This window comes from Hyperolius riggenbachi, chromosome 11 (genome assembly GCF_040937935.1).
Source record: "Hyperolius riggenbachi isolate aHypRig1 chromosome 11, aHypRig1.pri, whole genome shotgun sequence".
NCBI lineage: Eukaryota > Metazoa > Chordata > Amphibia > Anura > Hyperoliidae > Hyperolius > Hyperolius riggenbachi.
In genome coordinates, this window is record NC_090656.1 from 25,694,246 (window position 1) to 25,719,670 (window position 25,425).

Here is a 25,425-nt window from a genome sequence, read left to right on the forward strand (position 1 = left end):
GGTACACCGCAGTGGAAGATACCAGGCCGCAATTATTTTTCACAAAAGGCCATACCCAAACTGTACCGTGCAGTTGAGAGGCAAGTGGTGTCATCTATGGCACACAGCGTTGGGTCAAGGGTCCACCTGACCACAGATGCCTGGTCTGCCAAGCACGGGCAGGGCCACTACATTACATACACAGCCCATTGGGTCAACCTGGTGACCGATGGCAGCAAGCAGGGAGTACGTGGCTGCGCAGCGGACCGACTTGTCACACCTCCACGGCTTGCAGGCAGGCCTCCAGCCACCTCCTCTCCACCTGCTACCACCGCTTTGCTGTCGTCATCCTCCTCCTCCTCCTTGGCTGGTGCCACGATCTCCTCTCCAGCTACACAGCCCCTGCACCCAGGGGCGTAGGAATAGGCCCTGCAGCCCCTGCGCCCGCGAAGTGACGTCAGCCGCTAGAGGGAGAAGTCTCCGATGGAACGCACGGAAGCAGGTATGTATCTGCCCGCCGCTGCCCGCTGCCCACCACAGCCCCACACACTTACGAGCTGGAGGGGAGCGCAGAGGGGAGAGCCCCGAGGTGAGGGAGAGGGGGGAACTACCCCTCTCCCCGCCGACTGTGGGCAAGGCTTTCCCCTCATGCTGCCACCCCTCCAGCACCCACAAAACTCCGAGCGGGCCCCAGGGGGGGGGGAGGGGAGGCCCGCTCTGAAAATCTGCAGGGGGGGCCCGGTGGGGCCTAGTTACGCCCCTGCCTGCACCCCAGGGCCTATGCTGCATGCCAGGTACGACGGTGTCACGCAGTGTTAGACATGTCTTGCCTGAAAGCGGAGAGTCACACTGGAGCAGCTCTCCTGGCTGCTCTTAACAAACAGGTGGAGCAATGGCTGACCCCGCACAAGCTTGAGATCGGCAACGTGGTGTGTGACAACGGCAGCAATCTCATTGCTGTGTTGAATTTGGGAAAGCTGACACACATACCCTGCATGGCACATGTGCTGAATCTGGTCGTGCAAAGATTTGTGTCCAAGTACCCAGGCTTAGAGGACGTCCTGAAGCAGGACAGGAAGTTGTGTGGGCATTTCAGGCACTCTTACAAGGCCATGGCACGCTTTGCGGACATTCAGCATAGAAACAACTTGCCGGTGAGACGCCTGATTTGCGATAGCCCAACTCGCTGGAATTCCACCCTGCTGATGTTCTCTCGCCTGCTAGACCAGGAGAAAGCCGTCACCCAGTACCTGTATCATTACAGTACAAGGACACAATCTGGGAGGATGGGGATGTTGTGGCCCAACAACTGGACACTGATGCGAAATGCATGCAGGGTCATGGAGCCCTTTGAGGAGGTGACCAAACTGGTGAGTCGCGATGAGGGCACCATCAGCGACTTGATCCCCTATGCCTACTTCCTGGAGCGTGCCGTGCGTAGAGTGGTGAATACAGCTGTGGAGGAGCGTGAACAAGAAGAGTTACGGCAGCAGGAGTCATGGGAGCCATTTACACCCGAACCCGATGTTCCCACAACACCTGCGGCAGCACAGAGGGGGGAGGAGGAAGAAGAGGAGTCGTGTGGGGAAGGAGAGGAGTCAGACTCTGATGATGGTGATGATGAGGAAGGTGTTTCTGTGGAGGAGGAAGAGGCGGCGGAAGAAGAACAACCGCGGCAGCCGTCACAGGGGGCTTCTGCTGCTCCACGTTCCTGTGGTATTGTTCATGGCTGGGGGTAGGAAGAGGAGTTGCATCCCGTCACTGAGGAAGAGCAAGAGGAGATGGAGAGTACGTCTGCATCCAGCTTTGTGCAGATGTCCTCTTTCATGTTGTCCCGCCTGTTGAGGGACCCCCGTATCAAAAAACTCAAGACGAATGACCTGTACTGGGTGGCCACGCTACTAGACCCTCGGTACAGGCACAAAGTGGCGGACCTGTTACCAAGTCAACAGAAGCCGGAAAGGATGCAGCACTTGCAGAACAAGCTGTCGATGATGCTTTACAATGCGTTTAAGGGTGATGTGGCTGCACAACGCAATCAAGGTACCACTGGCAGTAACCCTCCTCCTCCCAAGTCCACGCAGGCAAGGACAGGACGCTCCAGTGATCTCAGGGTGATGTCGGACATGCGGACGTTCTTTAGTCCAACTCCTCTCCATAGTCCTTCCGGATCCACCCTCCACCAACGCCTGGACCGGCAGGTAGCCGACTACCTGGCCTTGAGTGTGGATGTAGACTCTGCGAAAAGCGACGATGAACCCTTGGACTACTGGTTGCGCAGGCTTGACCTGTGGCCAGAGCTGTCCCAATTTGCCATACAACTTCTCTCTTGCCCTGCTGCAAGCGTCCTGTCAGAAAGGACCTTCAGTGCAGCTGGAGGCATAGTTACTGAGAAGAGAAGTCGCCTAAGTCACGACAGTGTTCAGTACCTGACCTTTATCAAAATGAATGAGGAATGGATCACGGAGGGCTACTGCACGACCGAAGACTAAGTCGGTCCCCACACACAGGATTTCTGCCTGCAGGCCGCTTGACTGCCTTCTCCGCCACCACCAACAGGGTTCAGGACTCTAGGCGGATTCCTGAATTTTTAAGACCGCTGCTAGCATCGGCCACTACACAAATTTTTCTGGTGCGTGTACATGCCTGCCTAATTTTTCTGGCTGCACTGTGGGCGGCTACAACAAAAAAACAAAAGGCATGTACATGTGCCCATCCCCCTTCGTGTTCATTACCTTGCCGCGTCACAATGAAGCAATGACCGCCGGCTATTTGAGTGTCTCGGGTGGGGGTGGCACACAAAAGATAATAAGGTCGTTGCATCATTGTGGTCAGACCAAATTTGATCAGCTGGACAGTCACTGTTGTTCTATCATTGAGCTACCACAGCCCGGGGACCATATGGGCTTGAAAAACGCCACGACCTACACTCTGGCCACGTTGCGCACCAGTCCAGCACGGCCGTCACTACGCAAACAGCTGTTTGCGGTGCGTTACACAGTGAGTTTGGTGTGTCAGTGTGAAGCAGTACACTAATTACACTCCCTGATTGATGTATACACATGCAAGATGTTTGAAAGCACTTTAGGCCTGCAATTTAGCATTCAATGTGATTTCTGCCCTCAAAACGCTGCTTTGCGTCAAATCCCGATTTTTCCCCGGGACTTTGGGCATGTATCCCACTCCGCTATGCCCCCCTCCAGGTGTTAGACCCCTTGAAACATCTTTTCCATCACTTTTGTGGCCAGCATAATTTTTTCTATTTTTCAAAGTTCGCCTCACCATTGAAGTCTATTGCGGTTCGCAAACTTTTATGTGAACAGAACCTTCCGCGGAAGTTCGCGAACCGAAAATCGGAGGTTCGTGACATCTCTACCCCTGTCCAGGTGTTAGACCCCTTGAAACAACTTTTTCATCACTTTTGTGGCCAGAAACAGTCTTTGTAGGTTTTAAAATTCACCTGCCCATTGAAGTCTATGGCGGTTCGCCAGATTCGCCTGTTCGCGAACAGTTTTCGGAAGTTTGTGTTTGCCGTTCGCGAACAGAAAATTCTATGTTCGCAACATCTCTAAAGATGGCAAATAGCAATAGCTGGCACCGTCAGTATTTATAAGGTAGCTTGAATATTTTTATTGCCTAGCAGCGGGGTGGCATGTATGGCAGCGATTGGACTGTGTACCAGTGGGATGGTCCCGCCCTCAATGCTCGCCAATTGGTCACTATCTTCACTGGCACTCAGCCAGTGATGACGTATCTGTGCCTCTGTTCCCCATCAGGTCCGTGTGCCTGGAGGTGGAGACTTAGGCGATGACGGGCGGCAGGGGGGCGTATCCCACTAGTTAGAGTGGGTGCGCTCTTAGTCCTCCTTCAGTTCCTTCGAGTCACGTGTTGTGTAGGCACTGTGGTGATTGGTCCAACTAACAGTAACTCAGTCCCCATCAGGTCCGCTCTTTTTTCGAGAGCATTGATTGGGGGAGAATTAACAGCCTTTGTGATTGGCTGTGCTAGGTTTTGGTGAGATATAAAAAGGTGTACAATTGTAAACATGGTGTCAGACTGTCATTAACTTGAGAAAGCAGCACTTGCTCCGAAACTTCATTGTTTTACATGACAGATCTGCAATAAAAAGATTCAAGCTATAAATACTGATGGTGCCAGCTATTGCTATTTGTTACGAGAGGAGTGGTGATCCTATCGCTGGGCACGTCACAAGCTAAACCAGACGGATGTGCCTATCTACACAACGCATGCATCTCTAAAGATGTCTACATAGGATACTAACACATTTCCTCCCTTACTTCTTTCTTCCTAGAAACTGCACTGTCATATCCAGCTGGCCTTAGTACACAGCACAGTAGTACGGCACAGATCACATTTAAGCAGCTTCAGCAGAGGGGTGAGGTGTATTTCCCTTCTCAGCCTCCTGTTACACTGAACTGCCCTCAGCCAATCAGTGAGGAGCAGGAATGTGGGACGGGATATAACTATCTTCCCTCTCCCCGGCAATGTACCACAATAGAGCCAGGCTGACTGAGATAAGATTCATTACAGCAGAAACATTTATGATTATATAGGAATGCTTTCACTGCAGGGTCAGGATTTAGACTACATAATAAACACAGAGCAGTGGGTAAATGGAATTTTATTTTGTGCCTGACAATCCTGCTTAGTCCATGCATGATAATAGCAGGATGCAGCTGACAGTGTACATCTGCAGACAGTGCTCCTGAATCACACACAGGCCAGAACGGCAACTGCAAAGGCAGTGAAAGGCCACCTGCTAGTGGATGGTGAAAGTCCAGGATACTAGTCCAACTCTTTCTGGGCCCCCTAATGGGCAAACCTACTGCCCCCCCCCCCCCTCCACCAGTCCCCTACAAAACTAGCCAACTCTTCTTTTCTGCGTTGGTCTGCACTCGGTCTGCCTGCATGTCCCGAGGTGAGATACTTACACACCCCGCACTGGTCTGCTGTCTGTAATGATCCGCTCAGCTGGCTGCACAAGCAGACAGCTGTTTGACCATTCCTTATGTCTGAGAGATGCAGGTATCTGGAGAAGAGACCTGGCTTCATATTGCAAACTGCAGATTTGCTTTGCTGAGGGATTTGCATACATGCAAATTGCCCGGCTGTCTCCTTTTGTGGGCTGGCACTATATAAGGTTCCTGCTGACCAGGAAGCTTTGCTGGTCATAAGGATTTCTTCCTGTGAAACACTCCTGGAGGAGTGTCAGCCTTGTTTTTTGTTTGAAGATTAGCTTAGAGTATTCCTGGGACTGCACTAGGCAAGTTTCCTTAGTGCAGTTAGGATTGCTATCTGTTTTGTTTGTCTGTTGCGATTGTCCTGTCCCAGCGGTGGTCGACCGGAAATCGTTCTGTGTGTCTGGGTGCTAACCTGAACAGCGGTTGTTACTGGTAGCCCCTTCTGTTCCGTCTTCCTGGATCGCACTAGCCTCTTGCGCTAGTGCTGTGGATCCTTCTGTTCTGTCTCCTTGGATCGCACTGGCCTCTTTGCACTAGTGCTGTGGATCCTTCTGTTCTGTCTGCCTGGATCGCACTGGCCTCTTTGCGCTAGTGCTGTGGATCCTTCTGTTCTGTCTGCCTGGATCGCACTCGCTTTGCGCTAGTGCTGTGGATCCTTCTGTTCTGTCTCCCTGGATCGCACTGGCCTCTTTTCGCTAGTGCTGTGGATCCGGTCTCTCGCTTGTTCCTGTTTTGGTGTATCTGTCTTGTCTGCTACGAACGCTTGCTGGAGGCTCGGTGAGGTAACCGTTAAGCAAGCGCTCGCGTCCTATGTTTCATGTTTGTCTGTCGGTGGTTAGTAAGGTGTGCTTGTCTCTGTTGTGCTTATCACGCGGAGACCGCGCATAAACGCGTGCACTGTTGCGAATGAGTGCGGTGTTCGCGTTTAGCTAGCGTTTGTTATTTTCCCTGTCTCTTCATTGTATTATTTGCTGTGCCTTTGCTACTCTCGTGCTCTGCCTTGCTGTAGCCTTGTGTCACGTCTGGCGATCGCACTACTCACGATCGTGTTCCTATTTCATATCTGCTGTTGTGTGTGCACTGTCGCGGGTTGGCGACTGGATTGGTGCACACACATACAATCTGTCTCTGTGCTCATCCTCAATCGCTTCTCTTGCGATTGCGTTTCTTCCCTTCGTGCAATTCTTGTCTGGCGTCTGTGGTACGGCAGAGGATCTGTTCCTCTGCACTCCACAGCTCCACCTGCCGACAGGAATTTCCCTCTACAGGTGCATTGCACCTTTTGCTGGGTTCCCGCAAATTATATGCTTGTGGAGGATTTCCGCAGTGTCAGCGTCTTGTGCGCTGATCACGGAGAAAATCCCACAATCGTTACACTGTCCCTTTACACACACTCCCCCATACCCCCTCCGCAGGCAGAGAGCATACGCTGGCCATAGACACAGCCACTCACAGATTGCAGATGGGATCCATGTTTGTTGCACTGTCACTGTTCGAGCCCCACTCTGATCTCGGGCCCCATACACATGTGCCCCTTGTGATGCCCTGTAGGCAGCCCTGCTTTCACGTGATGCAGAAAGGCTATAGATGCTCAAACATTCCAGGAGATTCAATCTGGGATGTCCTTTCCAAAAAATATTTTTTAAAATAAAATGTAAAAAAAGAAAAAGGACAATCTATGGATACCAACTGTAAAAAGCTCGCCAATCTCTGGCCGCTTTCGTTTTCTTTCTGCCCCCGCAGTTTCTTCATTTTCCAGGAAATATGTCAGAGTTTTTTCCATGTATCTGGTCCATTTTCCTCATCATCTAAACAGTTGATGCCTTAAATTTAACAAGGAGCGTTTCACATCAGGATGCTGCAGGGTGACTATAGAAACCTTCAGAGAGAGATCCGTCAGCGTGAACTGATTGCGCCATTCAGCCTTTCTGCGGGGCGGCCGCCGTTCTGTGAAATATGAAGAGATGACTCAGAAGACGTTCCCACATTCATCTGATTATTACACCAAAGGCAATACTGTAACATAAATATGTTTGGGGGACTCTGTGATGCACCCGTTATCAATGGAGGTTTCTAACAAATTTAAAGGGGACCTGAACTCTTACTCAGGACAGAAGAAAAACCTAGAGAAATGCACCCTGTATGAGAGTTTAGCCTGTCTGATTCCACCTCATCTGTGACGAAGCACAAGTTGTAATTTGATCTCCCAGCTGTGTCAGCTGACTGCCTCAGCAGACCAGCTAATTTTTAAACACAGGGTGTTAACCCCATGTCTGCTTCCATGAAAGCAGGAAGTAGACACACTGCAGATTTATTGCAGGATTTATGTCAGCTGTAACAAAGGATTTATTTTCTTTAAAGATTATTATGCTGCTGCTTATCTTTTAGGACAGATAGGGATTTCTGAGTTCAGCTCCGCTTTAAGCAGCATTGGGACCCAGATAAAATGGTGGCAGCTTTAGCTCCCTTGCCATTAAAGGAATACTATCGATACCCAAGTGTTCTAAAATGACAGTGTGCAAATAATGTCTAAGTAGCTGTGTAAACATTTTCCTACTTTTCATGTTAAATATCAGAGGCAAAAGCTGTAATTTATTGAGGGTAGGATTTAGCTATATTGGGACAAATCAATTGCAGAAGGGGTGTCTGCTTCAATGCACAGCCAGAGTTGCATATCAGACTACAGAAAGCAAATATCAAACATATCAAACTCTGAAAGCAAAAACAGTATGAAAAGCTGTGACAATTAGTTACATTTCCTCTACTCTCTTCAGACAGGTCAGTCAAAAACACAGGACACAGGAGCTGCAGTTGTTGGGAGCTCTCTTCTCTGTCACACACAGAGCTACACATAGAGTTAACTGATCAAGTGTGAGGGGAATTTCCCCTCTCCTCATGGCTCAGTCAGCCGTCAGTTTTGGCGTCAGTAAAGTTTGAATGTATATTGATAACAGTAAACAAAGAAGTTGCTACTAAAATGTATACACCAGTACTTAGCAGCACTTCCCAAACAATTCCTGTGTCAATTGAAAAAAATATTTGAATCGATAGTATTCCTGTAAGACTTCTTGGAGCACTCAGGAAATGTCAGCATGATTCCTGAAAAGTCACCAAGTCCTAGGCACCTGCCTAGCTACCACAGGGGTGCTCTGTAAAGCAAAATTCCAGAAAACATACAGCTTTTACTGTAGCTAGTTGAGAAATGGCTAAATGAACCAATTTTTTTTTTTAAATAGATATTTTATACAGTCAGCTTATAAAAGAGTATACCCCATTAAAATATTTACATTTTGTTGCTTCACAGCCTGAAATGGAGACACATACACACACACAAACACATATACACTCGCACACTTAGGGCTGGCGCTCACCATCATGGGCTTGATTCACTAAACCCTGATAACTCAAATATCACACCTTATCAAAGATATCACACCTTATCAAAGATACCACACCTTATCAAAGATATCACACCTTATCAAAGATATCACACCTTATCAAAGATACCACACCTTATCAAAGATATCACACCTTATCAAAGATACCACACCTTATCAAAGATACCACACCTTATCAAAGATATCACACCTTATCAAAGATACCACACCTTATCAAAGATACCACACCTTATCAAAGATATCACACCTTATCAAAGATACCACACCTTATCAAAGATACCACACCTTATCAAAGATACCACACCTTATCAAAGATACCACACCTCATCAAAGTTATCACACCTTATCAAAGATACCACACCTTATCAAAGATACCACACCTTATCAAAGATATCACACCTTATCAAAGATATCGCACCTTATCAGAGTAGCACGGCGAGCGCTACGGACCCGCAGGGGCTCAGGGCAGGACGAGTGCCATTGCCAATTAGCAGGCATAAGTTTGGAGTGCTCGCTGTGCTACTCTGATAAGGCGTGTTAACTTTGATAAGGTGTGATATCTTTGATAAGGTGCGATATTTGAGCTATCACGGTTTAGTGAATGAAATGGGCTGATGCACACCAGAGCGGATTGTTTTTCCCCCAAACGCAAACTCGGGGGCTGCAGCATTTTTTTTCAACACTGATTTTTATTGAAAATAAAGAAAAAGCATAGTACAAGAGTATAAAAGGTTAAACAGATCTAGAGTTTCTTTAGAAATTGTGATAAGCAGAGCTAGTGGTAGAGGGGACTGTGTTGCCTTGTTAAGGTTTGACAGGATCTTCAGTCTGCAGTCCCAGACTCTGACAGCAAACTAGACGAGGAAAGTTTCGATTGTCCAATTTTTTTGCATGCTTCTGGTTATATTAATGTATGAAAGCAAACTATCTTCCAAGTGACGAGTTTCTGGAAGAGGGTAAACAGAACCAGATTGACCACAAGGCCTTCTAGACAGTTGCCTTGGGCCAAGTGGGCGTCCAGGAGACTGTATAAGAAATGACAGGTAGCAAGCAGAGGAAGCAAAATCTGCCACAATGCCTAGGGTGCCAGTTTGCCTTAATCCACCTTTCAACAGTGATGAGCGAAAAATGCCAATGTTCTTTTTTTGTATACAATTTTGAGTCCACCCTTGGTGGAGGGTTGCTACCCTTTCTACAGAGAGCGACTTCTTAATCCTGAGTGGGGTCAGGACAATCTCCCCACCTGCCTTTACAGTGGTCGGCTGCTGGTGACCCTGACTTGTGAGTATCTAGCAATACAAACTTATTGCCACCTTGTCCAGTACGAATTACACTATTGGGGCTCTTGGTGTTCCCTGTTTTTAATGTTCTTTTTTCGCACAATTTTTAACAAAAATAATGCTCACAGATTACACAAATGTCCAGTTATTCCATGAACACATTTTCGAGGAAGCAGCACAATTGTGAATATACCTTTGCAGACAGCCACACAGTGCAAGTTTTTAGACTCAGGGGTGCCTGTTGTCTGACCGGTTCATAGGGATGAGGTTCCTGGGTATTGCATGGAATCATGGGAGTCCTAATACGGAGGGAAGCATATTTCGCATGGGGCCCTTCTTTTTAAGGACGAAAACTCACGCTATTTCTTATATTTGTTTTCAGTGGTCGTATCGCAAAAATATAATGTATTTTTGCAAATATTTTTAAAAAATCTAAAATAGCATTTTCAATGCGAAAATAACTTTGAACAGTACGAAAGCTCAACACTACCTCTCTGTGTGACACACCAACACCATAAGCAGGAAACATGTATTTGTAAATAACAGTCGGTGAGGAGGTTCTTGGAGTTTTTCTGGGTGGGGGGGGAGGCAAATTGCGTAGCTGCTTAGCATTACTGATCAGGTCGCAATCTGAATGTGATAAGCGCATAATGTGCAGCTGTTGTTAAACATTCCTTTTTTCACGTAAGGAACATTAGAAAAATTAAAGGGTACCTGACACAAAAGGAGAAAAGAATTGATACTTACCTTGGGCTTCCCCGGGGCCCATGTACTCTGTAGGCTCCCTCACCCTCCTCCTGGGCAGCTCCGTTTGTCTGCAATCTCCTCCGTTAATAGGCTCCAGTTGGGCTGCACTGCACATGCAAGGTTGGACTGCACTGCAAGGCCTGGCTGAGCATGCGCCCCATCATAGCCGGCCTTTGACCCGTGCGACCAGAGCAGTCGCTCAGGGCGTCGGCTTCCAAGGGGGCGCCTAATAGATGGTTACCTATACTGAGGGCACCTACACCTGATTTCCTATACTGGGGGCACCAACACATGGCTACCTATACTGGAGGCTACCTACATCTGGCTACCTATGGGGGTGATGGAGACCTTCAACTGACTTCCTATACTGGGGGCACCTATGCTTGGCAACCTATATTGAGGGCACTTACACATGAGATCGGGGGGGTTAGGGGTGGGGGGTGGACTGCGGCTATAACGCGTGGTGCAAATTGTCGGTGCTGTGCTATCATTCCAAATGGGGGGGGCAGCTAACTGTCCCACTGATTGTTTTTTATTAATATTCCTGAAAGGTTCTAGCCTTCATTTTTAAGTATATTCAGGATAAAGCACTCTTTCCATCCTTTCGTGGTTATTAATAGTATTTTTCCTATTATACATTTGTGACGTATCACAGAGATCTGAGCATTTGGCGTGATGTGTCAAGACGTCAAAAAGGTTGGGAACCACTGTCCTAGGAGATATCTCAGTAGAAAAGGTGAATTGCATATGGGCCTGTGTGTGTGAGTGAGTGCGTGTGTGTGTGTGCGCATGCGTGAAGAGGATGAAGGGGGGCACAAAAATCAGGTTTCGCTCAGGGCGCTGTGAAACCTAAGGCCGGCCACTTCCATCGCTGGGAGCGTTCAGTGTTTGCGGAGTACTACGTGCCCAGGCGCAGGACCTCCTGCGTAGCTAGAAATACCCGGGCCCCTTGCAAAAAATCGGGGGGGACAGAGGGGTTGCGGCATGAGGGGAGAGCATTGGACATCGGCGTAAAGGGGGGACGATCCCCCCACCTCACGCTCTCCTCTCAGCGCACTCCCCTCCTGCATCAATTACATTGCGAGCAGCGGCAGACAGCGGGCAGCAACACATACCTTCATCCGGAGGTCTCCGATCTCTTAAGAGCCTCATGCTACTTCCTGTTTAAACAGGAAGTAGCGTAGGACACTGAGAGAGCAGAACCTCCGGATGAAGGTATGTGTTTCTGCCCGCTGTCTGCCGCTGCTCGCAATGTAATTGATGCTAGAGGGGAGTGCGCTGAGAGGAGAGCCCAAGGTGAGGGAAGGGGGGGGACCATCCCCCCACCCCACTGATGTCCAATGCTCTCCCCTCATGCTGTGACCCCTCCGCCTCCCCCCAAAATAGTCCTGTGCGGGCCTCAGAGGGGCTCCGGGCCACCCCCACCGCTGCATGGCTCGCATCCCCTATTGTTACGACCCTGCTCCTGATGACAAAAGCGCGATGGGGCGGGCATGGGCAGTGCAGCCCAACTGAAGCATATTAATGGGGGATATTGCAGACAATGGGGGCCACCCGGAAGGACAGTGAGGGAGCCCACAGAATACATGGGGCTGGAAGTATCGATTCTCCTCTCCTTTTCATCTCAGGTTCTTTTTAAGCACCTCATTCCTTCAGAGGATCTTCCAACCCTAGTTCACGCCTTCATCACACATGGCTAGACTATTGCAATGCCCTCTTTATGGGCTTTTCAAATAAGTGCCTACACAACTGCCGCAAGACTGTTAACATGTCAACCCAGCTATTGCCACACAACACCAATCATTTGCTCACTAAATTGGCTACCCATAAAATGGAGAATCCTTTTCAACACTGGCATGCTAACATTCAAATCCCTACATGACCTAGGCACTGGATACCTGAAGGATTTGTTGCAACTGCGTCACACCTTCCACAACCTCAGATCAACAGAATCAAATAACTTGTACACTCAAAACCTTTGGAGCCAGAGCCTTCTGTCATGCTGCCCCTACCCTTTGGAACACCTTGCTACAATCAGGAGGACAGCTTCAACCCTGGACATGTTTCAATCAAAACTAAAAGCCATTTTTTTAGTCTGGCATTTATGATCACATAACATGTTCCCATGTAACACATCACTATGTACTGATCTGCTTTGTGCTTTGGTCCTATGGGAGAAAAGCACTTTACAAATGTTTTGTTGTTGCTTATTTACTCTATAAATCCTATACGTCGTGATGCTTACATTTTCTTAGCAATATATATGATACGTTTATTATCCTTCAATTCCAGCTTGTTGAAAAATAACACCGGCTACAGTGGGATTATTTCTTGGAACAACACAATATTGGGTGGATTTTTTTCTTCTTCTTATCCTTTGTAAGAGATTTCAAGAACAACACGTTGTCAAGGCTGAAGGCTTCTTAGATAAATGTCACGGCGGGGTTAACCCAGCAAATATATTACAGTGATATGACACCTGACCGCTGGTGTACAACACAGGAGGTCACGGAGAAATTGGAGAAGCTGCGTTTCAAAGCCACACTGGAATGAGTGCGATACGGTTCAAAGCTCTAACCATGTTGAAAGCCGGGGATGTGACATATCTCACTCAGCGCCGTGCTGCACACAGGGCTGGTCCGTGAATGGTGGGTCGTCTGGCAGCACCAAACCATGCAGAGCATTTCAGAAGAGCGCAATATCCAGCTCAGCGGAGAAGAGAGTGACCTTCCTGTCAGGCGGTGTTCCTTCACCGCGCAGCCGCCGGCTTTCACACATGAGCACGGACGCCGTGTCGCTGAATGGAGCGGGACAGCTGTGATTGCCATGTAAGACCAGACAGCCAGAGCCTGCCTCGCTAAATCTCATCTACTTATACGGAGACTTGACATTTCCAACCACTCTGGAGTTCCTGGGCCTGGAATAGAATTTATTGTCAATCAAAGTCAAGTTATCAAAACAGAAAAGCTTGGCTTGGTTTCCTCTGGTTATGCATCTTCTCGGACGCTTGTGACGACAGCCAAGCTCTGGTCTTCTTACTGTAGCATTTACAGACAGGTAGTGAACGAAAAATGGCTTAAGGGATAACTGTTCTTTGAATTTTTCTTTCTTTCACAGAAGGCTTTTACATTTAACCTTGGCCAAAAATGCAAATATATTGTATTACCGATTTTGTCTCTGAAGCAGTGGCGTACCTACCATAGGGCCGCAGGTGCTCACAGCACCGGGTGTAGCCAAGGCTAGGGGTACCGCTGTGGTGCTCAGTCACTGTGTTCTTCCCCCTGGGACCTTTTCTCTTAGTTTTGGTAACATTCAGGAAAATAGCAGCAGGCAGTGCAGGGACTGTATTACTTCCTGCACTAGCTGTAGCACCCCTCCCCCTTCCTGTCCTGTGGGCAATGTGTCTCTTCGCTTGCTACACACAGCCTGCAGTGAGTGAATATGCAAAACAGCTGGGTGAGTAGAGAGAATTATTGCTGTGCTGCAGCTAGGACATTAGCAGGGAGAGGTGGCAGGATGTGTTCAGTGCTTCAGAAGTTGTCTGTCATTAGTAGCCATGTGCACTGGCTGCTGCAATACCAGAGTGGCCTGGACTTTTGATTATTTATCCTGATCAGAGTAATTAATGAATAATGCAGGGCAGTCTGCTGTTGCAGAAGCCAGTGAGACAGGTGCTGACAGATGACTTCTGTAGGGAGCAGAGAAGCAAGCTCCAGGCAATTAAGATTAGTTTGATTGCAGGTAATCTTATCTCTTTTCCCAGCTCCCCCTCCCACCCTGTTGTCTTCCCCATGACCCTTTCCACTTCTCAGATTTTAGTGGCTTCTTTTAACAGCATGTCCCTGCCAAACAGCACTGGTGATGTCTGCAGTCCTGGTGAGAGGTCTTCCTGCCATTTTTCCTCTCCCACCAGGCTCTCTGTCTTGTGCCTTTACCTCTTTACCCTTCCCTCTTCCACCTATGCAGTCCCCCTCTTTTGTATGCCCCCCTTTTCTAACTGTCCTTAGAGGATCTCACAATCTAATCATACCATAGTCATAGTCTAATGTTCTTCCATATTATTATTATTGTGTAATTTATATAGCACTGGCATCTTCTGCAGCACTGTATAGTGTACAGAATTTCATATTGGTTAGCTCCATCAACATCCTGATGACTCCTTTTCCCTCAAAATCCCCCAAAATTTGCAGCGACACGTTTGGCGCCCCAACCCGTCAACCCTCCCATCAAAAAAATTGTATTTTTTTTTTTTTTTTGGCGGGTTATTGGGTCTGTAAATAATCAGCACGGGTATCAAATTCCCTTGGTACGCCACTAGTCTGAAGGGAGATATGATGTCTATGGAAAGTCATTGTGTTCTCATACATACAATGATCCCTAATAAGAAGGCAGCAGTGCTATTTACTTGTGGTTGCAAAAGAAACCCATAACTGTACTCCTTGCATGTGGGGGGAGGGCGTTAAGATATAGGCGCCACCAGGTGGGGTTAAAGAGAACCTGAACTGAAAATAAAAAGTCAAAATAACCATACACAGGTCATACTTACCTCCGGCATAGTCTACTCCTCAATCTCTTTCTCCTCTCCTGCGTCCCATTTGTCCACTGCGATCAATGGATTCCTCCATTTTAAAAATGGCCCTTACCCCATAACAGCTTCCTGGTCAACACACTGTTAAACTGCAACATCACCTATTTGAGCCATAGGAAAACATGGACATTACCCTGCACATTCAGTTGTAACTGACAGCTGCTGATATATAACTGACAGCAACTGGTATATTTCAGTTCTGACAAAACATTGTCAGAACTGGAAGGGATCACTGTTAGAATAAAATGGTGAGCTTCTGAGAGGAACTGACGGTGAGGTTAGTATGTAATTTTCATTTGCATCTACGTCATGTGTTTATTTTAAATAATTTTACTTGCATCAGGTTCCCTTTAAGGGTTAGGCACCATGAAAGGTTAAAGAAAACCTGTACTGAGAGAAACCTCCTCTGGGAATACTCACCTGGGTTGGGGAAGCCTCCGGATCCTATTGAGGCTTCCCCCGTCCTCCTCGGTCCCACGGCGGCGGAGATAAAGCTCCCCGAACAGCGGGGATGTAAATATTTACCTTCCTGGCTCCAGCGCAGGCGCAGTATCAGCTCTCCGTTCAGAGATAAGCAAAATAGCTGATCGCTATCGGGCCGCTCTACTGCACAGGTGCAAGTCACCTGATCCTGCACATTAGAGCGGATGGAGATCGGCTATTTCAGCCTATATATGTGCGGAAAGCCGCAACAGCGCCCCCGCTGGAGCCAGGAAAGATAAATAATTCAGCGCTTGTCAGGCTTGTCGAGGGAGGATTCTGGGACACGTCGGGGGAGCCAGCACTGGATTGCCTGCAGCTACAGGGGAGGGGGAAGCCTTATTGGGGCCCGAGGCTTCCTCCTCCCGAGGTGAGTACCCCCCAGGGAAACTTTTTTTCTTACAGGGTCTATTTAAGGGCTGAGGGTCAGGAACAGGTAGAGCAGGGGCACCGCTAAGGTTTTCGTGGCCCCAAGCTGCTCATCATTTGTGAAAATCGATGGGCTGTGCGTTGTAGGAATCGATCCCCTCTGAACTGATTCCTTTCAGAAAGAATTTGATCACTGTGAAACATTGGTTAGAAGTCTGTATGTGTATGGCCAGCTTAACTGAGTCAGGACTTCCCCCTCAGCAGGGAAAAAAAAAAAGGGAAAAAGGTTTATCGCTAACTTAGTACACAGAGCTAGAAATGCAACTGCTCAGCCACTGAGCCACAGAGCTAGAAATAATGTTGAGTGTATTAAAACCCTGGCCTCTATTTTGCATAAAAGAAAAAAGAAAAAACTCAATCGATAAATGAAACAAATATATCATAGGATATGAAAGCCCCATGCATTCTCTTTACATCTAGACTTCTGTGAATGTACCTTTCATTCCTATAGCTCACAGTCACATTTCACGAATACGACATTTCATCACTTACTAGAATGAATGTGTATTTCTCTGCATTAGGAAGGAGCGGAGGTGCACCGGGGTCAAGACAGTCGTCCCTGATGGCTGACAGTCCTGCGGCTCGGCTGAAAACTCCCCCTCCTCCTCCTCAATCATAGAAAATGACAAGTGACACATTACTAATGAAGATCCAATCGCTTGATGTTTAGGAGCCCAGAAACTCATACATCTGACTCGATTTGCAAGCCTATACCAACCCTTTCAGAGCTACCTTATCGATCAGAGGGGGAGGGATCTATAATCCACAAACACAATGCAAAGAAAAGAATACCCGGCTCATTAATCAAACAAAATGTCACAAAGAAAATCTCAGGGAAGAAAAAGATAAAAATTAATCAGGAGGAAAAGTAGGAACTGTCAAATCCTTTAAAGGAAAAGTACATAAAAAAGGCCATATGTACTGTTTGGTGTTTATTAAAACCCCTGTTCAGTGAAAGGTTTGTAAATGTATAATAGTAAACTATTTTATATCTGCATACAGTACAATACAAGTTTTGCATTTCACCTTAAAGGGACACTTAAGTCAAACAAAAAAAATGAGTTTTACTCACCTGGGGCTTCCAATAGCCCCCTGCAGCTGTCCGGTGCCCTCGCCGTCTCCCTCCGATCCTCCTGGCCCCGCCGGCAGCCACTTCCTGTTTCGGTGACAGGAGCTGACAGGCTGGGGACGCGAGTGATTCTTCACGTTCCTGGCCACAATAGCGCCATCTATGCTGCAATAGCATATATCATATACTATATAGCAGCATAGAGGGTGCTAATGTGTCTGGGAATGCGAAGAATCACTCGCGTCCCCAGCCTGTCAGCTCCTGTCACCAAAACAGGAAGTGGCTGCCGGCGGGGCCAGGAGGATCGGAGGGAGACGGCGAGGGCACCGGACAGCTGCAGGGGGCTATTGGAAGCCCTAGGTGAGTAAAACTCATTTTTTTTGTTTGACTTAAGTGTCCCTTTAAAGGGAAGGTTCACACAGGAGCTAAAAAAATACCGTAAAAATACAAATCCACTTACCTGGGGCTTCCTCCAGCCCGTGGCAGGCAGGCCGTGCCCTCGCTGCGTCTCCGCAGGCTCCCGTTCTTCTCCGGTGGTGCACCCGATCTGGCCAGGCCGGCTGTAAGGTCGGGCTTCTTCTGCGCTCCAACATGCGCCTCACGGGGGGCGCACTGACATCGGACATCCTCTGGGCTGTACTGCGGAGGCGCAGAACTACTGAGCCTGCGCAGTACAGCCCGGAGGATGTCCGATGACGTCAGCGCGCACCAGTGACACGCACGTTGGAGCGCAGAAGAAGCCCGACCTTACAGCCGGCCTGGCCAGATCGGGTGCACCACCGGAGAAGAACGGGAGCCTGTGGAGACGCAGCGAGGGCACGGCCTGCCTGCCACGGGCTGGAGGAAGCCCCAGGTAAGTGGATTTGTATTTTTATTTTTTTTAGCTCCTGTGTGAACCTTCCCTTTAAGGCCTCTTTCACAGTGGGACGTTGCATTTGATGCGACGTAAAAGTCGCACAACGTGCCCCTAATGCAGCGCATGTAGGTTATGCAATTGGACGTTATTTTGCACTGCGTTATGTGTCTCTTGGTGCGCCGTTTTCATCGCATCCTGATGGAACGAAAACGGCGCATGCGTTACACTTAAAAAAAAAACACATTACTGAGCATGTGCAACACACATAACGCAGCAAATGTACTGCTAAACGCACAGCATGCAGCACTCTCTAAATATTGCTACACGTTACACACAATGCAACGTGTGCACTGTGAATGTCGCACAGACTTTGTATTGCTGTGCCTTAGTCTGCGTTATAATTTTTTATAACGTGCGACTTTAACGTCCCACTGTGAAAGAGGCCTTAAGTGGATGTGAACTCAGAACTCCTCTCTGCTCTAAGGGCTCGTTTCCACTATAGCGAATCCGCATTCGGGCACTGCATGCGGATTCGCATAGTCAATGTAAGTGGATGGGGCTGTTTCCACTTGTGCGGCGGCGGGAGCGTTTTTCGGTGCGGCAGAAATCTGCATGGCAGAGCCGTCAGATTTCGCGTGCGGGAGGAATGCGGGCGAATCGCCGCTAATGCATTTAATAGGGAAATCGCATGCGGCTTTGTCATGCGGATTTCCCTGCGATTTCGCATGGTTTGCTATGGAGCTGTACTCAGGCAGTGACTTGGTTAAATTGGCTCCTTGCCATGTGAAATCGCATGCGAAATTGCGGCTAAATCCGCATGCGGAAACGCAGCCGCGTGCAATTTCGTCTGCAGTGGAATCCAGGCGATTCCGCACCGCAACAGTGGAAACGAGCCCTAAAAGATATACAACAGCATAATTAATAACCTTTAAACAAAAAAACATTGCTTTGTTACAGCTGATACAAATCCTAGAATAAATCTGCAATGTTTCTACTTCCTGATTCATGGAAGCAGACATTGGGCCTGATTCAGAAAGCGGTGATAACTCAGTTATCACGCCTAAAAGACTTTAGGCGTGATAACCTTTGCACTGCTGAGTTAGCACCGTTTTGTGCTCTTTATCGCGCCGCAAAGTCCTTGCGCGCAAAACTTTGCGCGCGGGTCTTTGCGCGCAATAAAGAGCACAAAACGCGTGCAAAATCGCGCAACTCCGCGTGCAGCACCCATAGGGTTTAATGGGCGCATCGCGCGCACTGCACCGTGCGCCGCGCGATTGCGCGCGCAAAACTCTGCGTGCGGGAATTTCGCGCGAGTTTCATTTTATAAAGGGCTTTCACAGGCGTGCAAACACTTTGCACCGCTTTGTGAATCAGGCCCATATTGTTAACATACTGTGCTTTCAAATGAGCTTATCTCCCATCTCTGCCATGGCAGTCAGGTGACATAGGGGAGAGATCAAATTACAACTTGTGATAAGACACAAATAAGGGGAAAATAAGGGGAAATTAGACAGACTAAACTCTCTATATACATACAGGATGCATTTCTCTCTGTTTTCCTTCTGTCATGTGCAAGAGTTCAGGTCCACTTTAAAAAGTAAACAAATAAATTAAATTACTCAACAAAGTGGTTTGACTGGTGCTGGTCTGCTTGCTGTTGATGAGTAGTTTCTAGTGGTGCTCGTAATGGGTCAATTGCGTTTACGCAAAATTTCGCGTAATTTTTCACATTTACGCATTGTGTAATTGTGATTCTGCTACTTACAGCATACCACATTTGTGAATAGTAACTATGCCTGCAATTATGCAATTAAGCGTAATTTGCATTCAATGTACATTCAATGTACACTCATCAGTGTTCTGTGCATGTACAGCTATTAGTTAAATATTCAATGCAAAAATGCGTTCGCATGCATAAAAAAAAAATTACCGTTCACCAGCCGGTATACTGAACATGTGTCGCTTTTTTAATAATCAATGTGAACAATCCATTCGTATGCGTAAAAACGTTTGCAAAGGAAATTACGCATGGGTTACTCTATTATGCGTAATTACGGTTAGTGATTTTGTTTCCATGTTAAATTGTTGAGCGTAATACGCAAATTTCGCATTACGATTACAGTGCATAATTGTGATTTACGCATAGGCGTAATTTCTGCCCACCACTAGTAGTTGCCTACTCACTCCCCAACCCTCTTGCAGTCAGTTTAACCTCGCTGGTGGTATGATTATTTCCGGATTTTAGGGTATTTTCTGTATGTTTTTCAGACCCTAAAATTAGGAAAAAATCATGCCGCCAGAGTCTCTGCAGTAGTGTTGCTTGCGAATTTTCGCCCAAGTCATTCGAATTCGGCGAATGTTTGCGAAAAGCTTCAGAAATATTCGCGTTTTCGACCAGCAGCAAAAATTAGGAACTTAGCTGTATGCGGACGCTTATGCCATAATGCGGAAAAATGTCCGCAATAATCCGCTAAATATGCGCATGGGTGAACTAATACATGTGTACATTCCACCTTCCAATGCGGAATTTTATACGTATAGAAGGGCAATAATATTTCTGCACATGCACAATGATCCGTATAGACGCAGTTACCGCACGCGTAGTTGGCTTCGCAATACATACGTCAATTACGCGTAGTGGGCAAAGCTTCGCATAGCGGTACTACGACTACGCGGAAATACGTACACGATAAACTATGTATTTAACGCAAAAATAACGGGCATTAGGCGAAAATTAACGCGTAAAAATTTGCTCGAAAATTTGCATTTCGAAAAGAAAATTAGTGATTTTTTTGGCGAAAATTAGTTGAAAAGAATATTTGCATTTTCGCTCATCACTACTCTGCAGCAGCCCCAACATTAAACTCACCTCCCTGGGCTCCAGCGCTGCAATTTACCCTCCGTCCTCTGGGTGGCGATGTAACTTTGTAGTGAGATAGATGACAGCGATCTCACCAGAGTGATTCAGAGCCTCGGAGGACAGGAAGGAGAAAGGCTACCGACATCCGGATCCCCTGGGAGGTGAGTAAAAATGCCTGCTGCGCGCTGTTTTCTGCATTGAGCTCTCGCCGGTTAGCCCAAGCTTAGCTCGGGATTATTGCCAGGGAGGTTAAACCCATGCTTCTATCAGTCCCATTTATTTAGGGATGCTCATTCAGATTCTGCGCAATTGAAATTTCCCGATCAGAACTTGGAAAACGGAACTCGGACATCAAATTACCGCAGAATTTTGGATTTACCGCAACTCGGTAAGTGTAGCCCAATCACAGAACTCGGAAGCATTGGCCCAATCAGAGAATGCAAAATTGCTCTGGTCATTTGCTGTGGTCATTTTAGACCAATCACAAGCCTCAGAGTATTCTCGAGTCTTGTGATTGGCCCTTTTTCCACGGTATTCCAACTACCGTGGTACATTTCTACTTTCTCTGATTGGTCCAATACTTCTGAGTCAACTCATAAGTATTTAGCCAATAAGAGGATGCAAAAAATGACAAAAAAGAGACTTCCCAGAATCCGGGAAAATGGAAATTGGATAATTGGAATTAGGCACTTGCAGATATCAGATTATCTGCGGAATCAGAAATCAGTATTTACAACCATCACTAGAATTATTATTATTTTATTATTACTATTTAGTGATGAGCAGAAATTTTGCCTATGCGTAATTACGCATCATAATTCACAATTACGCATCGTATAGTGGGTACAAGATAAAAAAAAAAAAAAAAAAAAGAATTGTTAAAAAAGACCTTGTAGTTTTTGAGAAAATCGATTTTAAAAATACAAAGAAAAAATTTTTTTGACTGTCATTTTTCAGAGTTTAAAAAATATTTTATTTGCATTTTTAAAATCAATTGTTTCAAAAACTACGTCTTTTTGAAAAATTATTATTTTTTGCTTTCACCCATTATTCTCCTTAAAGCTGTGTAAAACCCTGACATAATATTCAGTAAAAACATGTTTTCATACTTTTTATATGCCATACGGTTATCATATTTGCATTTGTGCATAAGTATTATTATTCATTTAGAAATTATAGGTTCCCAAAAGTACATTTTTTTGCTTTGTGAGCTGACTTTGCATTTTATTAACCTGCTGAGCGGTCTGGACGAGCTCAGCTCGTCCAACACCGCCAGAGGCTGCCGCTCAGGCCCTGCTGGGCCGATTTTTGTCAAATAAAAAGCAGCACACGCAGCCGGCACTTTGCCAGCCGCGTGTGCTGCCTGATCGCCGCCGCTCTGCGGCGATTCGCCGCGAGCAGCGGCGAAAGAGGGCCCCCCTAGCCGCCTGAGCCCTGCGCAGCCGGAACAAAAAGTTCCGGCCAGCGCTAAGGGCTGGATCGGAGGCGGCTGACATCAGGACGTCGGCTGACGTCGATGACGTCACTCCGCTCGTCGCTATGGCGACGATATAAGCAAAACAAGGAAGGCCGCTCATTGCGGCCTTCCTTGTTTATTCTGGGCGCCGGAGGCGATCGGAAGATCGCCTCCGGAGCGCCCTCTAGTGGGCTTTCATGCAGCCAACTTTCAGTTGGCTGCATGAAATAGTTTTTTTTTTATTTAAAAAAAACCCTCCCGCAGCCACCCTGGCGATTTAATCAGAACGCCAGGGTGGTTAATAACTGGTTTTATTCATTCATTTATTCAGGAAGGCATGCTTTGACTCTCTATGGCCTAGTGCACACCAGAGCGGTTCGGCTGCAGTTTGCGATCCGCTTGCGGGTGCGGATCTGCTAGGGTAATGTATTTCAATTAGGTGGTGCACACCAGAGCGGGAGGCGTTTTGCAGAAATGCATACTCCCGGGCTGCTGCAGATTTTGGATTGCGGATGCGTTTCTGCCTCAATGTTAAGTATAGGAAAACCGTAAACCGCTCTGAAAAACGGCACTTCAGAGCGGTTTTGCAGGCGTTTTTTGTTACAGTAGCTGTTCAGTAACAGCTTTACTGTAACAATACATGAAATCTACTATACCAAAACCGCTACACAAAACCGCAAAACGCTAGCTGAAACGCTGCAGAAAAATAAGAAAAAGCGTTTCAAAATCTGCTAGCATTTTGCGGATCTGCTAGCGGTTTTTGGTGTGCACTAGGCCTATCTGTGTGGAGCTGCTTCTCCACAGTCACAGAATGTGTCATGCTACGTACACACATGCGACAACGATCGTTCGTTGAGGACGACGAACGAACTTTTAATTGATAAAAGAACGACCTAAGTAAAGTTAGTTTTAAAAGGTGTGTAACGATCTGATCGTTAGAACGAACGTTACATCACGTAAAGCAACTATTGCGCCTGCGCATAAAAATGAGAAGTTTCACGGAGAAATTGGGAAATGCGCATGTCAAGCCTAGTACGAACGACCGTTTCCAACGATGTACTACTTTTGCAAACGATCGTCGTTGGTTAAAATCCGCCGAGACAGAACTTTCTTTTGTAGCGATTTGGCTCGTTCGTCGTTTGCCTTAATAGTCGGTGGTTCGTTTTTTGTAACGATCGTCGTTGGTAAAGATCGGGGAACGATCGTTACAAACGACTATAGTCGCATGTGTGTACGCACCTTTACACTTGATACATTTAAGTAAACACAAGATAACATTATCTACAACTTCGGATGCGTCCACATTTCACTGCACTGAACTTTTAAGCTCTCGAATGCTGGTCTAGTAAAAAAAAAAAATGCTGATTGCATATAATATGCTGTAAATAATGTTTTAGAGCAAAGATGAAATGCTGGGTTATATTCCGCTTTAACATACGTACAAAATCACGCGTAAAGTCATGCGTAATTAGGACTCATTATACAAAGTCAATTGAATTAATCATTTGTAATTACATATAGACGTAATTGCTAACATTTATGCGTAATTTTGCATAATTGTAATTAGGTGATTAGGATCATTACTATTGCATATTTATATAGTGCAGACATTTCCTGTAGTGACTTAAGGTTCGTATACACGTCCGATAAAGATCGTTCGTTACGAACGATTCGTGACGTTTACACGATATTCAAATTAGACCGAAAAGATCGTTTGTAATGAACGATTGTGTACACACGTGAACGATATAAGTATAAAGTACTGAACGACGAACGATTAAAAAATGCGTGCGCAAACGGAAGTGACGTTATGACAGGCAATAAGAACATGCGTTATCGGACGATCTTTGTACACACTGCAACGATTGAACGATTATCTTTCGAAAAAATCCGCCGGGTTGGATCGGTCCGATTGAACGATAACGTTATCGTTCACAAAAACGATCGTTCACACTTTTTGAACGCACGATTATCGTTCCGATTGTCGTTATCGTTCGTTTTTGAACGATCGTTATCGTACGTGTGTACTCAGCTTAAGTATATTTAGTCCTGTCGCTAAACTGTCCTCAGAGGAGCTTACAATCTAATCCCTACCATAGTCAGTCAATGTTCCTATTGCAGGACAGGAAAACTAGGAGAAAATCCACGCAGACAGCCAGACACTGGGATAACACACTGTACAAACTCCATGCAGATAGTATTCAGATTGTAATTGGGGAGTCGGGGACCTTAGCTCTGTAAGATAAGAATGTGATCCACTACCCCACCATGCTGCCCACAGCCATCACTGTGAAGGTCGCTCTCCTGAGATGACCACACCTTCACACCATCACCGTATATGATGTCGGTTAATATGGCAGTGCCTTTATAGTGCTTGAATAAAACACTTTTTACAGTAGTATTCTTTCAGGAAAGGTGCAATCTACCACTTCCTCTCCTCTGTAGACCATTTTTAGAAAATGTATCCATACTGTGGAATCACCCCTTATTTGTCAGTTATATACCTCTCATAGGAAGTAGTATTTGTTTCAGTTGTATTCTAAACAGTGGAATAACTACATTGTCCCCCCACCCCCTAAGCAAAACTTTGATGCCCCCCCCCCCCCAAAAAAAAAAAAATGTTAACACCCCATCCCTTGCCTTCCCTTGGTGCCCTTCATGGCTTTGGGGCCCATCTTACTAGGGTCATAAAACAAGTGTGGCCACTGGCCATCCTGATCTTCACACCAAATACAATTGTAGCCACAAAAGCACCTGACCTTAACCACTTTACCCCCGCGCGTATGCATTTCTCCGTCCCTTTTTCCATCCTTTAACCCTAAGGGACGGAGAAATACGTACTTTCCGCGCTCCCGCCGCTGCCCGCGCTCCCGCTTGTAAACACGCCGCCCGCCGCTAGTAAACACGCCGCCGCCCGCTCGCCCGGAGATCAATGAACGGGAAAATCCATTCCCGTTCGTTGATCTAAGCCCCGCAATGATCCGCTGCCGCTCGGCTGAGCAGCGCGACCATTGTGGGAAAAAAAAAGTTCTCAGCCTCTTTCTACTTCCTGCAAGCGTCCTTCCGGATGCTTGCAGGTCGCATAAACAAAATGTTACTGTGGCCATCTTGTGGCCAAATAGTAAAACTACATCCAAAGCATTTTTCACATAGAAATAAATTAGTTTAACACACAAAATTAACCTCCCACACTCCCCAATTTTTTTTTTCTTGTAATTTAAAAAAAAAAAAATTACAATTAAAAAAAAAATACATAAATAGTTACCTTAGGGACTGAACTTTTTAAATATTTATGTCAAGA

At 46.7% G+C, this 25,425-nt stretch overlaps 1 long non-coding RNA gene across 1 annotated transcript in view; it reads left to right on the plus strand.

Moving 5' to 3' along the window:
- The window catches only part of LOC137537686 (uncharacterized), a 51,583-nt gene extending 34,748 nt beyond the window's left edge, over window positions 1-16,835 (plus strand). The window contains exon 4 of the long non-coding RNA XR_011024656.1: window positions 16,405-16,835. This is a non-coding gene — a long non-coding RNA (uncharacterized lncRNA). The remainder of the gene's footprint in view (window positions 1-16,404) is intronic.
- Window positions 16,836-25,425: the final 8,590 nt, after the last annotated feature.